This window comes from Scatophagus argus, chromosome 22, assembly GCF_020382885.2.
Source record: "Scatophagus argus isolate fScaArg1 chromosome 22, fScaArg1.pri, whole genome shotgun sequence".
NCBI lineage: Eukaryota > Metazoa > Chordata > Actinopteri > Scatophagidae > Scatophagus > Scatophagus argus.
In genome coordinates, this window is record NC_058514.1 from 11,285,918 (window position 1) to 11,307,448 (window position 21,531).

The following is a 21,531-nucleotide window of genomic DNA, read 5'->3' on the forward strand; positions in this document are numbered from 1 at the left end:
TATCTGTGTTTTTGTCAACTTTTCCTCACATGATTTGTAAAGTTTTAACTAAATTTATCTAAAGTTTCACTTTCAATGTTTCCTTTTTCTAGTTTCACTTCAGGTGGTTTTTACATGAAAAATATCAACTAAGCTTATAATATATTACGAACTCACAGTAATCATAGAGTTGTCAGAACAATAATGGTTCAAATACAAACAAATATTATATAATAATATAATATACAAACATAATATTTAGGGAAGAGGCTCAGCTTGGGATTGTATTTTCATTGTGCCCAATGTGATTTCTAATAGACAGGGTCAAATGTGCATTTCCTGTGCGTTCCCCTCATTGACACAGGCACCATTTACTGCTGTCACCCCACCCATCCACCCCTTCCTCACCACCACCACCACTTAGAGAATAAAGGTCAGGCAATCAGGCATCTGGAAGGACAGCTAATTTGTCATCCCTCGACAAACGTGTCAGCGTCCGATCTTGTCCGCAGGGCTTGATACCGCAACAAGCCATAAAGGTTAAGAGATTCAAAGACACCCCCCCCACCAACCCCCCACCCGTCTTCCCTTCTCTGCCTGCTCTGTCTCCATCTCAACGAGCAACATGCGACAGAGCAGAAAATTCAATTTTGGATTTGATACTCCGAGAGCTATGCGGTTTCATGGCTGTAACTCTTCAGAGTCTTTAGGCATGTCGTCCGCCTTGCTCAGTTAAACTCTACAGGAGCTCCTCGATCGAGACGCTGCTGTCTTGTACGTGTCATTCTCAGCTAGTCCGGCATCTCCTTGGACTGATTACCGTTGCTCGTTGAAATGAAGGTGCATTTCAATTTTAGTTAAGGTTGAACGTGATTTAAAGTGACAGTGATTGAGGTATCTGCAGGTAAAGATTATCATTCAAATCAGCAAATATTCCCACTATTCTTGATTGAAAATCAGGACAGTAATTTTAAATTTGAATTTGAATGCAGTGCGAATACAGTCATCTCCTGCAATCTGTCTATCCAAACGTGGCCTTTGTGATTATGGAGGCATTACAAGCCGTCCTTGTCGTCCCTGAATGCATCCTAATAGCCTGTTTAGTGAGGCCGTCTCCGGCCGCAGGTGTGTGTGTGTCCCCTTCTGATTCCCAAGAGTGTAAGTGACAGAGGGCAGAGGAGAGAGAGAGTGTGAGAGACTGAGGCAGAGACATGAGTGAGTGACTTTGATCAGGTGAGTACACCCAGCCTTTCTCTTTCTCTGTGCGTGTGTGTGTGTGTGTGTGTGTGTGTGAGGAGTGTTCAGTCTGAGATAATGGAGAGTCAGCTGCATGTCAGATACACTTAATGTACATCATTGCTTACAATGGATTTAGCCTAAATGCACACGCTAATGAACACACACCTGGGGAAACAAAAGGCTGGCTTGTATGCAGTGTTGCTAACCAATCTTTGGAGACTTGTGACGTGACAGGCAGGTAAAGACCTTAGTTGTAGTTGCTTGCTGGGCTACATGTACTGCAGGCTGTTTTGACAACCACTGAACCAGAATCCCTTCCAAAGGCTTCCTAACTTACTTTACAATTTCTGTATTAGTGTTTTACTGTCACAGAGTTTACTCACAAGTTCTTTTTTAAGTGGTGTGCCAAGCACCAGGCAGAAGCATCTGATAAGGAACAAGACTAAAGGTCTGCCATGCCAGCAGCTCTGTGATGGTGTACTTAGTTACTGCAGTGCTGTACCACAGTTACACACTTCCTGCTTGTTGTGGCTATCATGAAGTTTCTTGTGTATGTACTGAATGGGTATGGCTGAGTAACAATTTACCATTTATCGTGTGAAGATAACATGATCTTATCATGTTGTTCTTTTCCTTTTTAAAGATTATGTAAGCTTTTTTTTTAACTTTAAACAAGCAGTCATTGGTGAACATAAAGGAGATAGGAAATAATCAAACTAAGGATGTCGGAAATAATACTTATGACACTGATTTTGACCACACCGGTATCATCTTAGGATGATAAACATTGACTGCAAACTCTACTTTCTCTTCCTCTGTGGATGCTGTTTGTCTGTTTCTCTTTCAGAACTCAGTCTGGCCTCATATCATGTTTGACTCTCCTTCACAGCTCTCTCTCTCCACTCTCCACTCAACCTCTACATCTTCTTTAGGCCTTGCTCTGTATGTTTTCTAAGCCTCACCTGATTCATATCCTGTCACTTATAAACTGCCATCAACCCATGGAATGAAACCACACCACTAGATTTTGTGTTGCATTTGAAGAGTGTATTTAGCAAGGGTGTTTGTGCAGAATATCTGCCTCTTTCTCAGAAACACTGGCAACAGCTAAAGTTTGTGTATCTGCTAAAATCTATAGATAGCTGGTGCACCACAGGGGGCGTCTCAATTTCAAGTCTCTGTTCTGAGCTAATGTGACTGCAGGCTCTCCTGCACAGTAAGGATGGGGAGTGGAGTGGAGGGAGAAAAGGCGAAAAAGAGAATGGTGAGTTGAGTAGGCGAGAGAAGGTGGATGTCATGGTGAGAAGGCATCACACTCATGTGTGAAGCCTAATCAGGCACAATCTGCTTCACTATAAGGCAATGTGCAGCGTGACTGTGTGCATTTTTTTATTTATTATTATTATTTTTTTTTTTTAGAATTGAAGCATATTTGTTGCTGCATTTTATTATGTAGCACATTAAAGGTGCAAAGGTGTCTCCTGGAATTTTTTTGCAGCACATGTTCTTTGAATGTGAGAACAAAGAAGCACAAACATCAGTAACGTCTGTCACAGTAAGAGGTGGTGATACATACCCCTGACCTGGCTTTGACTGTGCAAGGTATATGTACTGTATGTCGGCATGTTATCAGCACCTGATGCCACAAATGAAAAAATGCTACTCTGGTCATATGACAGAATAAAGTAACACGGAGCAATAAGGAACAATGCAAACACTTTATGAGCGACAAAATATGTTAAAACAGTCTAGCTGTCTACATGGTGTCCAAATGGAAACATGATGCTGTTCAGGGTTGCAGCTATTTATTCATCATTGGTTAATTCTGCAATTGGTTGGTCAAATGTTTGGTCTGTGAAATGTCAGAAAAGGGGGAAAATGACCATCAGAAGTCAAAGGTGACCTCTTCAAATTGTCTTGTTTAAAAGTACCAACCTTCAACCTGGAGAAGCTGGAAGATTGTTGATATATTTCTTAGATGAAAATAAGATACAAACAAACAAACAAACAAAAAAACCCCCCAAACAATAAAAAAAAAATTTGCTGATTAATTTTCTGTCTATCAACTAACTGATTAGTTGTTTTAGCACTAATGTGGTTATTTATGTTTACTGAGTAACAGAATTATCAGACTGCAAAAATACCAACTTCACGGGCATAAATAAGTGTTACTGCTTTTTAGGACCAAACCAATCTAGTCCGTAGCTTCAGTCTGTTTTGAGTAAGACCTGATAACTTTGAATCTTTAGCTATGATTCAATACAAAGTGAACAACTTCTGTTCTCAAAGGCAAAAACTTAAGAAATTCAATTTCCTAAATCAAACACAATTGAAGTTTTGCTGCCTTGAAATGATAAGTTTTTACTTTATGGTTGCATTGTCCCAGCAGCCACATCATCACCACTGTTTTCATTATGGTCACAGTCTACACATTTACTGAGCATGGCAGAACAATGTGTATGCTACTTTATCGCATATATATGACACAGTGACAACTATTTTTGTGGTTATATTAGATGGCAAAAAGCCTGATTGTGTTGCACGCTGCTTGTTCGATGATCTACTGGATGTATTTCAGTGCTAGTGCATGATTAGCTGCTGTTGTCCAGAGCCTCTTCTCCAAACCAAGAGACCAGGGAAATGATCTGACTTTCTGAAGTCATCCAAAATGAATTGTAGACTCCGGCTTCTCAGATTGTTGGCAGTACAGACTCATGATTAGTTTTAGGCTGTTATCCCAAAACAGCGAACTTCCCTCAGTCTGCCCAACCGCTCAGAAAATAGCCTTGTTTAGGAGCTGTGCAAGTAACTAGAGTTGTTGGAAGGAAGCGACTGTGAAACGGTGACTAATTTGGGGTAAAGAAGCGTGGCCTTTGATCTTTGCATTGAATAAAGCTGACTGTGCCTGCCTCGGTGCCCCTCAGGCCTCATTGTCAGCCTGCCAGAACGTCATCTTTCTCCCATCACTGAATATAAAGCTGTGGAATACATCATGCAAATAATCAGGCTGGAAACAAACACAAGCAGTGCTGTCCCCCAAAGGAAGAGGCAGCCGTCTCTAATGAGCAGGGTAAAATTGGAATATTCATACCTCTTTCCTTCCGCAGAAACGATTGAGTGATTCCCTCTCCTCCCTCATCGCTCTACCCCACTCCTCTCTTCTTCGAGGCTTCTCCCTCAGCCTTTCATTCACCGTTCATGTCTGTCCTTCCCTGCTCCCACTTCTTCTTCTTTTCATTTTCGCTCCCTGTCTTCCTGGAATGTAGCGATAAACAGTAACGTGAATAGGCAGGCGGTAATGTTGACAAAGCCGTTCACAGATGACGCCCTTGGATCAGAGTCACAAATCTGCCAGAGAGGAGACGTTTGTTTGTGGGAGAATCAGTAATGAATGCAAAATTAAAAGAAAAAAAAAATATTGGGAAGGAGTCAGAAAGAGTTTTCTTTTAGAAAAATGACTTAAACAACTCTGAAATATCTCCAAAGTTAGACTTAAGATTTACAGGCCTTTCCCCACATAGTGGATTTAGTTGTCAGAAGCGTTGTCAGACTCTTGTCTCATGGCTCTGGACCGCTTCCCACTCAGACAGTGGGAGGTCTGCTGAATGATATTCAAAAAGGCCCACTTTCAAGCAGTTCCAGTTCATGTTTGTTTGGCTGTAAAAATCAGATTTTGAATCAGCAATAGCATCACTGAGGATAGAAGTGCTTTAATCTGAACAGGGAAACAAATTAAGGGATAATGCCTGATTAGGTGTAGACCATCGGGGATTAATGGACACCTAGGGGAGCATTGTCCCACCCATACCATGGTCACTTACCAAAGAGAAAAAAATAAAGACTATTTATTTGTATTTTCATGCGTTTTGAAGTCAGAAGCAAAGGTTTTACACAAACCATAACTCTGTTTCCCTGGTAACACCTGAGGGTTTGATTAAAACCTGGAACAATCAATGCCACCCCATGAGGTTTCAATACGTAATGAAAATGTTGTCACTAATGCAGTGGGGTTGCAACTAATGGTTATTTTCATTTTGGATTAATAACTAACTCTGAGCTGTAACGTGGAAAGCTAACGTTATGCTAGCAAGATTCAAAATCAGTTGTGTTGCGTACGGTTGACAAACTGTTAGAATTTGGCAGTATGTTTAACAGCAAGACTATCTCACTATCCAGCCAAGTCATTTCCCCCAAATCAATGTTAAGATTTTCATGAACAGATATTTCATGTGTGCTGTTCAGAGAGGCAGTATTGGGGCCTACAGCTCCTGTGTTACAGTTACCATCCTACAATGAGGATGAGAAACCGAAGGACGACACTCAGTGTGAATATTCAGATTGTTTGTCATGTAATTTATTTCTAACGTTGAGATGTTTTGGAGTGGTGAACAGGCATTGTCCATTATCAAGAATTAATTGATGCCCTGCAGCCAATCGGGGTCAAGTATTCATCCAGACCATGGTATAATGGGAAGTATTTGTCAGTTAATTTCACACCCTCATAAAGACTTGATGAAAAAAAAGTTTCTGTGTCTGTGTACTGACCCCGCAGTGTGGACAAGTGAATGGCTGTGACTGAAATTAAGAAAAATGTGAGGCAGTGGAGGAAGATGAACAGCGTGATGTACCTCAAGGCCAGGGATGGATGATGTAGGAGGAGAGGGATTTTATTTCTCTCTTGACCACCTTTTCAGAATGACCTAGAATAGGTGAAAAATTATATCTCCTATAGGGTAAAAAAAAAAAGAAAAAAAAAAAAGAAAAAAAGTTGTCTCAATACAGAAGGTAGCAAAGTTTCTTCACATTTCAGGTAGAACTTAACAGCATGACAGAAACTGGCTCTGTAATACAATTTGTTCCTTCAAATAAAATACAATGAAATCCTTAAAATGCAAGCCTGCTATTAGTGTTGTTTTACAAAATATAGTGAAAACAATCAAAAGTGTCAAGTGCTGTGATCTCAAATGTAAGCATTTAGTGCTTTATATGTATCAGTTAATGTATTTGTGTTTTTGACTGTTGGTTGAATTATGCAAGAAATTTAAATACGTTGCTGTGGGATCTGATGAATCATAATGAACATTTTTCACAGTTTTCTGCCATTTCATTTCATTTCTGCAAGCAGATCTATCAATAATGAAAACAACTGATGGGTGCAGCCCTAGAGAAGGAAAAGGCAAGTGGACTAAAGTTAATAGAAACGTCATCCTCCCTTTTACCCTCTCTATAACTTGATTTAAGCTCCCAGATAGCACCTGCAACATTTCCATTATTGCCATGTTTCTTCTTGTTGGAAGTGATAACTATCTGCCAAAATCAGCAGGGAAGGCAGTGTGATGCGATAAGCAGAAATAACAAGAATATCACAGTAAAATGGAAGTTGTCTTTATGTTAGAATTATCTGTCCTGGCAGCCAACCCTGCTAGCAGTTTGCAAATGCTTTAGAACAAGCCTTTAGAGGAACCTTGTGTGGAAAATTTTGAGGGTACAATGAATAAATACAGGAAGAAAGGCAACTCACGCAGTACGATGGTGAGTATATAATAGAAATTTCAGCAAAGAATTTGTGTTTGGAATAAGGAGCTTGGCCACCTTTCCCAGTTAACAGGATGTTCTTTTATATTCTTGTTTGAGAGTAAAAATTGATAAGAGTGCTGAAAGATATTACCTCCACCTCTTCTTTATTACCCACAGTTTAACTCAGCTACCTACAATCAGGTTGGAGATTCAGGTGTGTTACGCCGTCCCATTTTCAGCCTTGTAGTCTTAAAAAAATGCATGTTTCCTATGAACTTGCACAGTACATAAAAATATTCCTGATATTACTGATATATTTTGAAAACTCAGCTACATTTGAAATAATTTCCTTTCTTCTTGACTTGGCTCGAAAATGTTATGTCCCACTTGCTCATCTGTTTTGTTTCCCCAATTCACCCCTCTCATATGATCAATCCGTGGTCACACAAATATAGCGGGTCCCAACACACTGAAGTGTTAAAATTGATTGCTTGTTATTTCAACAATATAATAATCTTTTCCTCATGTTACATCCACTAAGTCATTCTGGAGAAGAGAATGAGCTAAATCCCTAAAATATGAGCGGAAACCCCAGAGAAGGCTTGTGGTGAAGTGTTTTCTAAAGTTGTAATGAGATGCAAGGTGGGCATTGGATGGCAGGTGGTGCATTAAAAACCACATGGAATGGAGGAAGGGCATTTGGGACAGGCAAGCTGGCTGTGATAACGAGGGAACAGCAAGAGACAAGAGGGTTGTTAGTAGCAGGTCAAGGAGCCTGGAGGCTGGGGATTAAGGAAGGCCATTTTAATCAAGTTGGGTGCAGAGTAGAAAAATAAATCCAACCTTTGATATTGGAGATATTGTTTTGTGTCGTTTGAGTTCTAGTGAGTCAACAGTTTTTGGAGAAGTGTATATACCAAATTATAGTATTATAAGTATTTCTGATCATGGTTTTGATTCTGGTTTTCTCTCTTTCATAGTGTTGAAAAGTGTTCATTCAGTACATTCAGTTAATTACTTACATACTTATGCTTACATATTATTCATGATGGCACAGTGGTGCAGTTATTAGAACTGTTAGCACAAGAGTTCCAGGTTCGAATCCCAGTCTGGGCCCTTCTGTTTGCATGTTCTTCCTGTGCCTGTTTGGGTTTTCCCTGAGTACTCCGGCTTCCTCCCACAGTCCCAAAAACATGCACATTAGGTTAACTGGCTACTCTACATTTCCCCTAGGTGTGAGTGTGAGAGTGTGTGATTGTCTCTGTGTGTCAGTCAGCCCTGCGATTGACTGGTGACCTATCTAGGATGTACCCCGCCTTGCGCCCGTAGTCAGCTGGGATAGGCTCCAGCATCCCCGCAACCCTGACGGTTAAGCGGTACAGAAAATGGATGGATGGATACTATTCTTAGAAAAAGTACTTTTAATGAGTTACTAATTATTCAACAAGAAAGTGATTAATTAGAACGACTTGTTACATGACTTTACATTACTCAGCATTGTTCTGTCAAAGATGCCTTCAAAGTCACACATTCCATAATAAACGTAAATTCACAAGATTCTTGTTGTAAAATGAGTCAGGAGAAAACATTAAAACATAACTAGAGGACTGCTAACCATGGTGACTGAGTGCGGGAGGAAGCAAAACTAGCTTAAAAAAAAATCCAGGTGATCCGCTAACATAGACTTACCAGTCAGTCACGTTACCAACCCTGCCAGTGATGAACACGAAACATTTGGAGTTACTGATGGCTAACTGCACTTCCAGTCCCTGCACCAAACTAGCCTGTCAAGGTCCAGTCTATCAACTGGATGCAAAGGGCCGAACTGAAATGGATTTTCGCTAAAACAACAACAAACAAGCTGACTCCAATGCAGTACAGAAATCAACGTTATCATTATGACCATTCATGTTTGGGTTTGGCTGACGGATAAGCGGGAAAATGGATGGATGGATGTTTGGTTTTGGGTCTCAGCTGTAGTCTTTGGATTGGCATGGGAACCCATATATTTAATAACATCCAAGGGACAGAATAGTGTTGTTGACACTGCTGTGGATGAATATGGAGATGAGAAAAATATCTCTCTAGGGTTCAAGATTGTAGATTTGAATTGCAAAAGGTAATTTTATTAACTATTACATTGGAAAATCTAATGAGAGATCCAAGCTGGGTTGGCTGATTCAACTATACTCACTCAAATGAGCGGATATTGTGGTGAAGAAGAGTCATAGAACGCTGTTGCTTAAATTTAAGATTCTGATAGATATCTAGCTATTTTTACCCAGAGTTAGCTCCACACTGGTTCTCCATTTTATCAGTGTGCTGGCTGCAATCTCTCAGAAAAAAACAAAACAAAAAAACAGCTTTTAACAGCTGCCCACTGTTTAATATATTTTCTAATAAAATGTTGAGCAAATAAAGTGTTTTTCAAAATCTGTGGTGTCCGTAAGTCCAGCTGTAATCAAATCGAAAAATTAATTTCTTTGCCTCTTCGGCAGTGTAACACTTTTCCACAATGATGCTGGCACCTATCATCTATTTCTGGCAGAACAGAATGTGCAACTGTACATAAACACTTGAATCCATTTGATTGGTGGATGTTGTTGCCAGGCTGAAAAGTTGAATGTGGATGAAACACATTACATGCAGACATTCCTCTTAACTTTGATCAAATATTTGCCTGCCTGCCTCCCACAACACAGTTTCTTTTGTATCAATGCCTAAAGGTTATTTCTGATCAGATTTGTTTTGCATAAATGTGTAACAACATCACTACATCCTTGATTTTCTCAGTGTGAGCGCTGTCTCTGTCTCCACTAATAATGCCTCTTATAAACAATCACTAATATGTTAAATATGTAAAACAGTTTCTCTTCTATTTGCTGAATGTCTCTGCAGAGTATGTTTTCCATCCCACATCATATGTGATGATAATGTGCGAAGCTTAACACAATCATTTGAAGTCAGTTGACAGAGTCATTGGGGTAAAGTATGTTCATATATTTTTAATATGGTAAGAACTTAAGCAAGAGGAAGTTTGACTACTTAAATTCATGGACTTCCTTTTACAAAGATGGAATGGAAAACAGTAGAAAGACAGAAGAAAAAATGTCCACAAATTTCTATAATCATTTAGATTGTACGTGACACACAGTCTTTCTCAAATGTAGCGCTATGTTTATATTAGGTGGGTTATATAATTTATATATCATTTTGTGTGACTATGATTACAAGGGGCTTAGCACTGTGCCCTCACAGCAAAAGGGTTCCAGGTTTGAATCCCGATCTGTTCCCTTTTGTTCGGCGTTTGCATGTTCTCCTTGTGCCTGCATGGACTTTCTCCGGGTACTCCGGCTCCCTCCCACAATCTCACAAAAATACACATTAGGCTCCAGCCACCCCCGACCCTGTTGGATAAGCAATATAGAAAGAATAGATGGATGATTACAAGGTGACTGTTAGCTCACCTCCTTCCACGAATAGCAATTGTCCAGTAATATCAACTCTAACTTTGGATTTATACCCCTGCTGAAGTAAAAACAACACTTGCCATTTGAAGAGTTTTGGGTTGGGTGGTGCCATTTTGTTTAAGTTTTTACAAAACCCAATAATAAATAGCAAAAAAATTTAGGGAGTTGGTTTTTATCTGCTCTAACATCTGCTGGAATCAATATCATGTCTAGCTATCAAGCACCAGTAATTTCCAAGACCAAGAAGTACTTAACTGTGTTAAGTTTCGCTAAAAATGCCCTGTATCCTGCATGTTATTTTTTCCACTATATGGAAACTGGTCCTGGATGCTGTAAGAGTTTAGAGTAAAGTTCACAACTGTGGAAGTTACACTCAGCAACACTAGTAAGCGTTACCTGACATAGAGTCACGTTTGCTGAACGCTTAGCTTGGTCCACATCCTTAAAGGCTTTAATCTTCTAACGTTAACAGTAAAAACATAAGGTTAGGAAACAGCAACAAGAAGTTAGCCGAACAGGGTTTTGTTGGAATAAACCGTCTGATCTTACCTTTTTTTTCATCACATAAATACATAGAGACTAACGAGCGACATGCTACTATACAAGAACAAAGCCTTATTTCAAAGTCAGTATTTCTGTGCCTCTGTATGGATAATCAGCTGATGAAGATAATTATTTGTGTGGAACATGCAGTTTAGGCTCAGGTTTAGTTAAAGTTGTTTTTAAACAAGACGGGAGAAAATATTATTACACATTATTACAACATGCTTTTTTCTACCTCTGTCTGAAATTGAGGACCCACTGTTTCAAAAATGACTAAGGCTTTCAAGTGTTATCATTAGCAGGATCAGAGAACCAACATAGGGATGTTCATTGTCTCTCCTGACCTCCTATCGCACAACTGTCTCTTATATTTTTATATGTTTATTGTAGAGGTAGTTGTTATCATGTTTCTGGAATCTGAGAAGCGGGAAAATGGCATTCTTTCAGTGGGCGGATGATATAAGGAGCTTATGCCAGTTCTCTCCCAGCTTGACTGCTCTTAGTACTGAAAGTTAAAAATCCCACACACAATGTAAACTGTTACATGCAGGCATGCACTGTGGTGTTTCAACAGGAGAATGGCCATGAGGTCAGGATGAAATGGAAAATGAAAAACCTTCATTAACAGTGAATTTTTTAAAATGAACAACACTGTTAAAACAGATCTGTTTATTGGCACAATAGAATTACTGACTTTTAAATGGGGTACTCTTTACCATCCCTATAAAAAGCTATATCTTAAAAGAGGATACTCAATAAAATGCAACATTAAAAAAAAGCCATAATTATTTTACATTCTGCTACACAGGGTTGTACTGCAAAATACATAATTTGTGATGTCTTTGCTTATTCTCTGTTATTATGTCCTGGTAAAATATTGTGAGTATTATGAGTTCATGGTAGAGATCAATATCTATAGGACAGTTAGATTAAGTGCTGAGATTAACAAAAACACACTTTCAACCTTTTAAAGTTGAATATTTAAAAGGCATATTTTAAAAAGTGCAGAAATGAAAACAGAAATTAAAATGGCACTCGGCACGGACGTGATTTTCCTGCTCCTAAAGCACCCCATTTATGTGTTTGATATGAGTAAACATGGCTTCTTATTTTCAAAACACCTATGGCCTTGAATGGGATTTTTACAGCTAAAACAGCACTTATGGGAGTACAAGCCCCACTGCGAAAGTGAGAACCTCATTAGACACTTACCTTCTGCAGAAAACAGCAGTGAAACAAAGTAAATTGTTTTTACTAATGACTTTTTACAGTAACTTTCCCCATCACAGGTAAACATGCAATACCAGTAGTGATGCGCCACTAATTCATCAGCATAAATCCAGTTCCAGCTGGTAAGTCCTCCGCACTAGTGATTAGTGCCACATTAATTTCTTGTCTGTTAGTGTGAAGCAAATCCATTTATACTGATTTAGAAAAGAGCAAGCAGTAGATACTCACTGCGATCCTATTGGCAGCTAGCGGGATGGTCATTACTGATCTAAGGGCACCCACGGGAGGGAAAAAAAAAGAACTGGATGGGTGTGAGTGTTTCTGCACACGCGCACCCGTATACGTGTGTGTGTAAGGTTAAAAGGCTGAGACATTGCAACGGGGTCACACTTATAAGATGTGGGGGTCAACAGCAAAGATCAGCTGGGGTCAAACTCGTAATGGGAGCCATTTTTCATAAGGCGCATTTCTCATCCAGGCCTCTGAGGTGGGGGCGAGAGTGGAGTAGTGAACTGCAGAAAATGGCATTTCAATGTGTGTAACCTCTCGCCTTGCAACGTCCCCTCTTGACAGGGAATGGCAGGTCCTTCTCATCTCTCTCAGGCTGCCTCGTATATCACTCACAGCTCTTGCCCACCTCTCCATCCCTGGAGATGGAGGCCTGAGAGGAGTGAGAGGAAGAGTGCGGGTGATGCGAGCAGACTGCTCTTCAATCTAGCAGCTACTCAACAATCAGGAACACATCTATCACCACCCCTAAAAGTAATTTTGAACCGAGTGACACATATACACATGTTCTTGTGGATGTAATATAGATGAATTGTAGAAGACAGCCACAGGCCTGCCTTGAACATTTAAAACGGCATATCGAGTCCCTTTGTCCAGTACATAGACCAAGCTGGCCGAGATGAAAAAGAGAGAGAGAGGAGACCGCATTATTGTCATCCTCTGTAAACCAAGACAATCCAGCCACTTGGGGGCACTAGCAGCCAAAATCAATGAGAGAAAACAGTGTGTCTGGATATAACGGATAGAGCTGTATGAATATTCTGTTTCCATAACATGGCATCAACCATGAATATTCTCAACAGCGGGCGCAGGAATATCAAAATAAATCATGTGTTGTAAACATCTTATTAAAGCTGAATATTTTGGGGCTGCTGTGAGAGCAGTAAGGTCTGCCAGAAACACTGTGGGTAACTTCATGTGAGGTGGGGAGTGAGGACAGGGAACGTGTGCACATTCACATACGCATGCAGTAAACGCCGCTGATAAAAAGCCCTTTGTGTGCCAGTGCTCCTTCCACTGTCAGGCCCTTGTTACTGGTGAGGCAGCAATTAGAAGTGAAACAGTTCTGAGGACTGAGGGGAAACTAGTTTGTGATTCAGGTCATGCTTGAGCCTAAATGTCATTGGCCAGAGTGCAGCAGGTTAATTGAAGGCGACTTGTCACCATAGTCTGCTTCGTTGAGATAGTACTGAGAGAGAGTCTGACCTGTCCTAAAATCTTATTGGTTTTGCCTCTTAACACATATACACATCCTCCCACACATATGCACAAATTCCGCATCTATTCTCACCTTCCTGCTGTGCTCCTCAGTAATAATCAGGGCATATGCATTCATTATAATCAATCACCGCATTTTATTTTACTCATACAAGTCCTCTGCCTATCTAGAGTAGAATTAGTCAGTTAAAATTTAAAGGCCCTCCCTCAGTTAAAACATGTATTTTACTTATTGTCTCAGAGTGATGTCTGTGCAGAGTTTGATACTACAGGTCTGTGCAATCATCACCTCTGATTTTGATGGAAATAAATGTAAAATTAGTATTTTTATGTGTCTTAAGACATGTCTAGAAGAGAACCTTAAGTGATTTACTCAATAAAAGGTCAGACATCGTCTGGTTCCGGGCTTTCAGATGTGAGGTTCTGTGTTTTTTTTTCTGATTTAATATCACTGGATATCTTATGGTTACAACTTCATGCCACTTTTGGCTCTTTCTTTCTGACGTTTCATTGACGATTAATCCACATCAATCTGTCGCTCTTCAGTTCTCATAGATCTGTATTTTGAGATTTGCAGACAAATGATACATTGGGAGCTTGGTCAGATATATTATAGATAGTGAAAGTATCCATTTAAACAAATATTCTGATATGATTAAACCTAATCCTGAGATTAAAACAAAATCTAAATTAAAGACTAATAATAAGCGTCACTTAAATTCTAAACAAATTATCAGTAGGACTAATGTGTTTCCACTGCAGTCAGTGTGTTCAGGCCTGTAATCTTTTAGGCAATCACTAATGACAGTTCTTGAGAGGGAGAGCGTGATGAAATCCATCCCTGCAGCTGTCATCAGAACTCTTTTCAAGCATTATACTGTCACTGTGAAGTGTGGCAGCATATTATGATAAAATATGATGATGAACTTAAAAATGTGCCTTTTTTGTTACTCTGTATTTGTGTTGTTGTCCTTCATATTGTTCCAGCTCCTATAGTTCAGTCTATTCTGGTCGCTTTTATAAATATTAATTTTCTGTTCTTTTTTTGTTTTGTTTTGTGCCAAAGCCTGAGGCGTCCGGCACAGGTATTTTGTGAGTAACGCGGAGGACAACCGGCTAACTGCAGCAGAAACAGGAAGTTGCTATAATGACTGCTGTCCCTAGTGCACCCTGGATAATAATCACTGCTCGTTTGTCATAATAGCAGGTAAATACTCAAGCACAGCCGCACTGGTCCTCGCAGTAGGACGTTGGCAGCGGCAGCGGTCCGCAATAATTTTTCACTTTCTTGTATAAAGTGAACAGCCGTTCGGTTTGCTCTCTTTGGCTTGTTAGTGTTTACAGACACAACAGCAGAAATGAAAAGGGCAAGTCACGGCAGCGTAGCAAACTGGGGTCGAAGTACACGGGCGCTTACATGAGTGTAGTCAACCATCAGGGGTCTGCATGAATTATTTATAAGATAGTTTATAGTATTGTTTACAACCTTCCTTTCCGTGATTGCTTTTTTTTGGGAGGGGGGGGGGGGGGGGGGGGGGATCAATGATGCCACATTTATTGTATCATAATTTAATAACAGATGAAGTAAGACTTTATTGCTGAGAGGATTCGTGTGGATCAGGCTCTCACTGGCCGGTTATGAAATGTACAAAGCCAAAGCCTGAGGCAAAGTTTCTCTGTTGTGCTTGCCATCTCAGTGAAGAAACTCTGAGATAAGACAAATGGTTCAAATGACCTTTGAAAAGATCACCATCTCTCAGCTCGCCTGAGAGAGGGAAAGCAAGAGGGAGAGAGGGGATAGAGAGGAGAGCTATTTCTATATAGTGAGGGATAAAAGTGGATTCCCAAACTGCGTGAGTGTGTGCCCTATTCGTCTTCCCCCCTCCGAATGATTTCTGCTCCACTTGCACAAGCTAAGTTTATTTGTCTCTGTCTAGGACTCAAGAGAAGAGGGAGAAGCAGAAGGGTTAAAGTCTGCATTTGTTACTCATTAACTTACACTTGTGTGATTTTCTTTCATTACAATTTTTAATGAAGAACTTAAGTTGCCCCCTCACTCCAGAGGACCTCCACCCCGCACGGCTAAGCTGCTCTGCTCTGCAGGCCACATGGGCCGTTCATGGTGCTCATTACTGTCCGGGTCCGAGGAGAGTCAGTGTAGCTAGCTACCTCTAAGTTGTATTCTCAATCCCACAAGCCATTCATCTGTGTTTGAAATTTATGGATTGGTCCCCACTGTGAGTAAAGACTTTTTTTTTTTTTTTAAAGAATGAAGAATCTCTTGAAGACTTGACAGATGGTGAAAAACTTTTACAAAAAATGTGAAAAATACAAGTTTTGAGGTGGACCCAGCTCTTGGCTTCTTTCAGCTGTTTTTTTGTGTGAAAGGTGTGTACAAAGTGAAAGAATATAGAACATTTGGAATATTCACTGTATATCTAGTCCAAGAAGGAAAGCCTATACAGTCAACTAAAGGATTTCACTGCTAGACTTGAGTCATTTTTAGATGTTTTTGCATTTAATTAATTTGGTCAGCCAGTCTGTCCATGGATTAAATATCTCAACAACTATTTGATGGTCCTCAGAGTAAGAATCCTCCTGACTTTGGTTGTCTAAAGATATCTCATCTAGCACCACCAGCTGGCCAAACTTTCAACTCGTAATTTTTTTTGGGACTAATTAGCAAATGCTAGTATGTTAACAAAGTAACAAACTAAGGTAGTCAAAATGGTAAACTTTATACCTGCTTTGCATCAGCATGCTAGCATTATTTTTTGTAAATATGTTAACATACTGAAATGAACATTTGTCTGAAAGTACTGCTGTAGACATCATTATATTAAAAAAATTCTAATTACTATCTTTTTGATTTTCTTTTTAAAGTCTTTCCAGACGTTGGATGTAGGCTGAGAGAGTGGATAAAAATGTTAATATAGCCATATGAGTTCCCTTCAGTTATTACCAGTAAACTCAAAGCAATGAGAAGCAGCAAGTGTTTTACAAACTCGTGTTTCGCCGCCCTATCAGTTATCAGTGGGGGTTGTGGAGGCTGTGTAAGAGGACTGCAGTTACACTTTTTAGCTGGAAAAAAAAAAAAGTATTTCACCTCATCTGCACATTTTTGTTCAGTGTTTTTTGTTAAATATATTTGCATGATTTGTCCTTAAAATTTTTCACATCTATATTTACTCACAGATTATATCTTGTGCTTTCTCTTCCTTAAACAAAGGTAGAAATTAACGTCCTTCAAAAATAAGACAAAGACAGTAGAGACGCTAACAGGGCTGCATTATTTATCATTAAGAATCAGTCCAGGACACAACGATATTTTTTGTTCTGTTGTCCTGAAAATAGGAAGCACATTAACCAAATTCTTCATTCTGTCTTTCCCACTTCTAAAACCAAGCTGTACAAAGTGTTTGAATGAATAGGACGTCTTGTTGGTTTGACCCTCATAGTACTGTTTGCTTAAAATTGGAGTTTTACTGTCTAAATTATTCTCCCGCTGCACTCACTGCTGGGTTAGTGCGTTAGCTAAATGCTTATTTATATTAAATGTGGTGCCACAACAGGGTGTTTCCCAGCACACAAAATTAAAATGTGAAACAACTAGTGCCTTCACATGGTGTAACCTATTAAATTTGTTGGTGTGTGTGTGTGTGTGTCTGTGTGTGTGTGTGTGTGTGTGTGAGGAGAATACAAGGAGATGAAGTCCAGGCGGCAACATCATTCGCCTCCCAATTAGCAATGCAGGTCTTTGAATGGGTCTTTAACCTTAGCGGTGCTTAATCATGTAATTAACTGGGTGGGGGGGTAGCGTCTGTGTAACAGTACCCTCCCACTATTTTCTACTATATTCCCTCCAAAAAATTGTCTCGACTTTATGTTTTCAGATACAAAGACATCATTTGTGACCTTTAAGACAAGGAGAGGCTTTGCTACCTAAGGCATCAGTCCTTCTTTTTTTTAGTCAGTCCCTGTTCTAAATGAATGTCCTATTGTTATTCGGCCAATGTGCGTGAATGTGTGCATGCATACGTGGCTGTGAGTGGATTTGTGAAGCCGTAAACATCCACAGTGTGTGTGTCTGTGTGTGCGTTTGCGTATCACCCACTGTCACAATTGCCCATCCAGGGCCTCGCCTCTGCTGATGGCTGATTACCCACCGCTGGCATTTAAGCAGCGGTTGCAGGACCGCAGGGTCTCCCACTTGGATGTGCCACGCATCAAGCTGGCTGAATGGTTGTTTATAGCAGCCTTGCTTTTAATTGCTCATCAAATTAATGGCTTAATGATAAGACATGGGAGATTGAAAGGGACATATGGATTCGGACAGTGGCCATCAAAAGCTTGCCCACCACATTGTGGTTTGCATCTGCGGTGACTATTAGCTAAACAAGCTGAGGCCTATTTAACAGTAATCAGCAGAAGCACTGAGGAAGATAAAAATCAGCCATGGGCATTATTTTCCCCTCAGCCTTCAAGAGTGACAGGCCTATTATACAGTGCATGGAATTTATGAGATGATCATCTTTGATGGCCTGGATGTCCGTCGTTCACTGTAATGTTTCTATGGTAATGATGCTTCCCTTCTGCCTTAGACCACAACACCGCCATCCGCCTTGTGACTCCATCTCTCTTCTGAAAAGTGATTGTTGACGGCTCCATTAAGGGGTGAAAAAATATTTTCTTTTCCCTCCACCCCCTCCCAGCGACCCACGCAGAAGCTTTATATTCACTCGTCAAACTAAGCTTATATATTGTCGTCTTCTTCAGCGTGGGGATGCATCAGGTTTGATATAGATGGGGGTGATTTGAAATGACCTTGATACAACTCCTGCACATGAGGGACATAATGTGGCCGGAGGTTCGTATAGGGAATCAAAAAGCTGTATCATTACTGCTGCCCTATAATCAAACCACAGATATCACATCAGAGGTGTATCTCATCTGTCTAATGAAAGAACAGTCAGCAACTAGATTTACACTTATACATCAGTTGTATGTGATATAACTTCAAACAGATTTGCTTCGGGATTGCATGCTCACAACATTCATCAGTTTGTATCTAGAAAATGGGGAAAGACCATGAAAGAAGCTCAGGATGAGTAGCTAATGACTTCCTAAAGACAGGATTGGCTCCAGGGGAAAAAAACTGACTAAAAGTATGTCTTTCACTAGTGACAGTCATGTAACTCCATATTTAGTTATGTGTCTAAAACTTTGTTATCTGACTTTATAAAATATTACTGTCTGTAACGTTAACTTGTTACTGAAGTGAGGCAGTGGAGGTGCAGCAAAGGAACTGAACACGGCTGGACTGGATTTTGCCTGGTGAGATTTACTCGTGTTCAGGAAAGAAACAGGCTGGGCAGGAAATTTAGTGACCAGGAATGTATCCATAAAGATATCAAGATAGCAAGATATCCATATCACAGGAGGTGCTTTTTTTTTTTTTTGATAAAGGTAAACTATGTCACAACCTGAGGCACTGTGGTGTTACAGATGTCCCAGCCTACAAAAGTAAGGGAACATGTTTCCTTCCCATACGTCACCACCTTGTTGCAGAATCTTGTCATTTAGTGTGACAAAGTTCAAACAAACTGAATTCAGCATTCAGTCAAATTCATTCAAAATGAATTTAAATACTTGTCAATTCGAATGCAATCATGACAGCCCTCATACCCATCATGCCATTAAGTATTGAGACAGATTTGTACTATATTATGTGTTCAAATCATTTCATAATATTTGCACATCACCCCCCTCATGTCATTTTATTTTTATTTTATAAGCCAATCTGCCATAGAAAAAAAAACATGAATGTATTACACTATTTAAAAGTGAAGGTGAAGCATTATTCATTAAATTACTCATTGCAACAGCACAAATGTGTATATATTTGCATATAAAGTCAGCAGAGTGTATTGAAACTCAGCAGTATATAGCATATTTTGACTCAAGGTCAGATTGTTCAACAGCACTTTAGAGTTCTCACAGAACAAGAGAAAAAACTGTATTGCTCATACTGAACATTTATCTATTTCAAACTTGTTTTATTCCAGACTCAAAACAACAGAGAGAATATGAAATCTGACCTCAGAGGTTTGGATCTTTTGACACCTGTTTTTCACTGTGGGAATCATTGCAGTAATTGCTTTTGAGGGGTCCCTGATCCATTTACACTGCACTCTGCTTTCCAAAGCTGGAAGCATGATTTGTATTTGACACATGTCCTCTTTTCATCTCCTTTTATGTTTGAGCAGTCCTTGTGATGATGTTTGTTTGGGATAGACATTTCTGAGAGACCCTGGAGAAGGGCAGATTAATTTAAAAAACAGGATTATTTTTATGTTCTGTCTGAGGCTTTTATGCTTGATCTACACACTTAAACAAATGCATTTTTACAGATTATATATTATTCATCGTTTCATAAATGTTTACGTTTAAGTCAATCAAATTAACTTCTAAAAAAATAAAACATTTCCCTATAAAAAAATAATAATAATAAAAAGAAACTGTGTGGTTACATCACCCCCCCAAACTGTGTAATCATACCAAACACTGAAACAGAAAAACACAAAAGAACCAGACACTATAAACACTTGAACTGCAATCCAATATCCTCTCTGTTTTTCTCCACTTTGGATCTTGAATATGGAGGTGTGCATTCCAATTATCCTTTGTTGAAACATGAATGCCAAAGAGTGATAACAATATCCTAAAAAAAAAGCAGAATAGGAATTTGTCTCTTGGCTGCCAGGAATTCATTTACACAATATCTGAGGGAAGAATTGGAGAGCAGAGGACGGAAGGGGACAAATCAAACGTACCTGCTGTCTTGTGGTAGGCGTTTAGTGTCACTGGCATTCACACAAAATTTGGACCCTGAAATTTAGCAAACATCTCTTTTTCTCATTTATTCGTGTCCAAGCTATTTCACTTCATTTATCAAAGCAGCCACCATAATTTCATAATTTCTTTGTTTTTCCTCAGTTCTTTCATATTTATTCTTATTTCAGTCTCTTTGGATGATGTTAAAATCAATGCAAAGTCCATGTCCTTGTGTAAAGCATTTTTTCCGAGTTTGCCTCGGAAGAAAAACTTCTCCACAAAGTGAGCACAGAGAACATGTCCTCGCAGTTTGAAATGTGTGCTTGTTCAGACACTCATGCCTCTATATTGCTGTAAATGGTAATTCTGTGTGCTTTTTTCCCCGTTTTTGTGATTGTATTTCCGTAAAGGACACACAGATACATATTGAGAGAGTGCCTTTATCTCCTTTTTTAATACTGGCTGAGTTATCCTGGCAGAGCACAAGGACGATCACCTCCTCAGGCTGTGAATCATTCTTGCCAGCTGACTCTAATCACCAGCTAATTAATAGTTGATGTGCTGGCTTACAAAAACACGACTGCTATTAACCTGTACATGCTATTGATTTAGCCTTGCTTTAGGTGCTGTGGTAGATTCTTCTGGGGAAATTGGACATTGGGTTTTGGATATTCTAGGAAATCAAAATTTAGAGTGTTTACTAGCGGCTCAGGCTTGCTTTTTCAAGTAGCAGACCTGAGTGCTGAGTAATATACTGGTGCCCTCCATTCTGTATTATTTGGTATCTAAGTAAACATCTGGTCACACCACCACTTGAAGACGCAAAATTTCATGGAACAATGAATTTAAAACCTTAAAAGCTTAATGTAACCTCTTATCTGTGTTGTTCCATTTAGATTTATTTATTTTTATTTTATTTATTTTAGATTTATTTCAAAAATGTTATTTCCATATACATACTTTGAGTAAACTGAATTTATAATTCATTAGTGGCAAAGTTAACAAGCTTGCTAGCTGCTGGATATCTCTCATTTAGCATGCTTGTTAGTTCAGAGAGCTTTTTTTTCCCTTCTCCATATAATATTGAATTGAATAATATACAATTCTAGAACAGATTGCCAGGAGAAAGTAAACATCACAGTACAAAGAAAACAGAAGTTTGGAAAACCATTTAGGCTTAGGCGGATTGCCTTCGAGCCACAGTAATTCACCA

At 39.4% G+C, this 21,531-nt stretch overlaps 2 long non-coding RNA genes across 2 annotated transcripts in view; one reads left to right on the forward strand and one right to left on the reverse strand.

Annotated features, from left to right (window-relative positions):
* The window catches only part of LOC124054081, a 30,383-nt gene extending 25,938 nt beyond the window's left edge, over positions 1-4,445 (reverse strand). The window contains exon 1 of the long non-coding RNA XR_006842310.1: positions 4,310-4,445. This is a non-coding gene — a long non-coding RNA (uncharacterized LOC124054081). The remainder of the gene's footprint in view (positions 1-4,309) is intronic.
* A 10,731-nt stretch (positions 4,446-15,176) lies between these two features.
* Positions 15,177-21,531, forward strand: part of LOC124054079 — an 83,164-nt gene continuing 76,809 nt past the window's right edge. The window contains exon 1 of the long non-coding RNA XR_006842308.1: positions 15,177-15,721. This is a non-coding gene — a long non-coding RNA (uncharacterized LOC124054079). The remainder of the gene's footprint in view (positions 15,722-21,531) is intronic.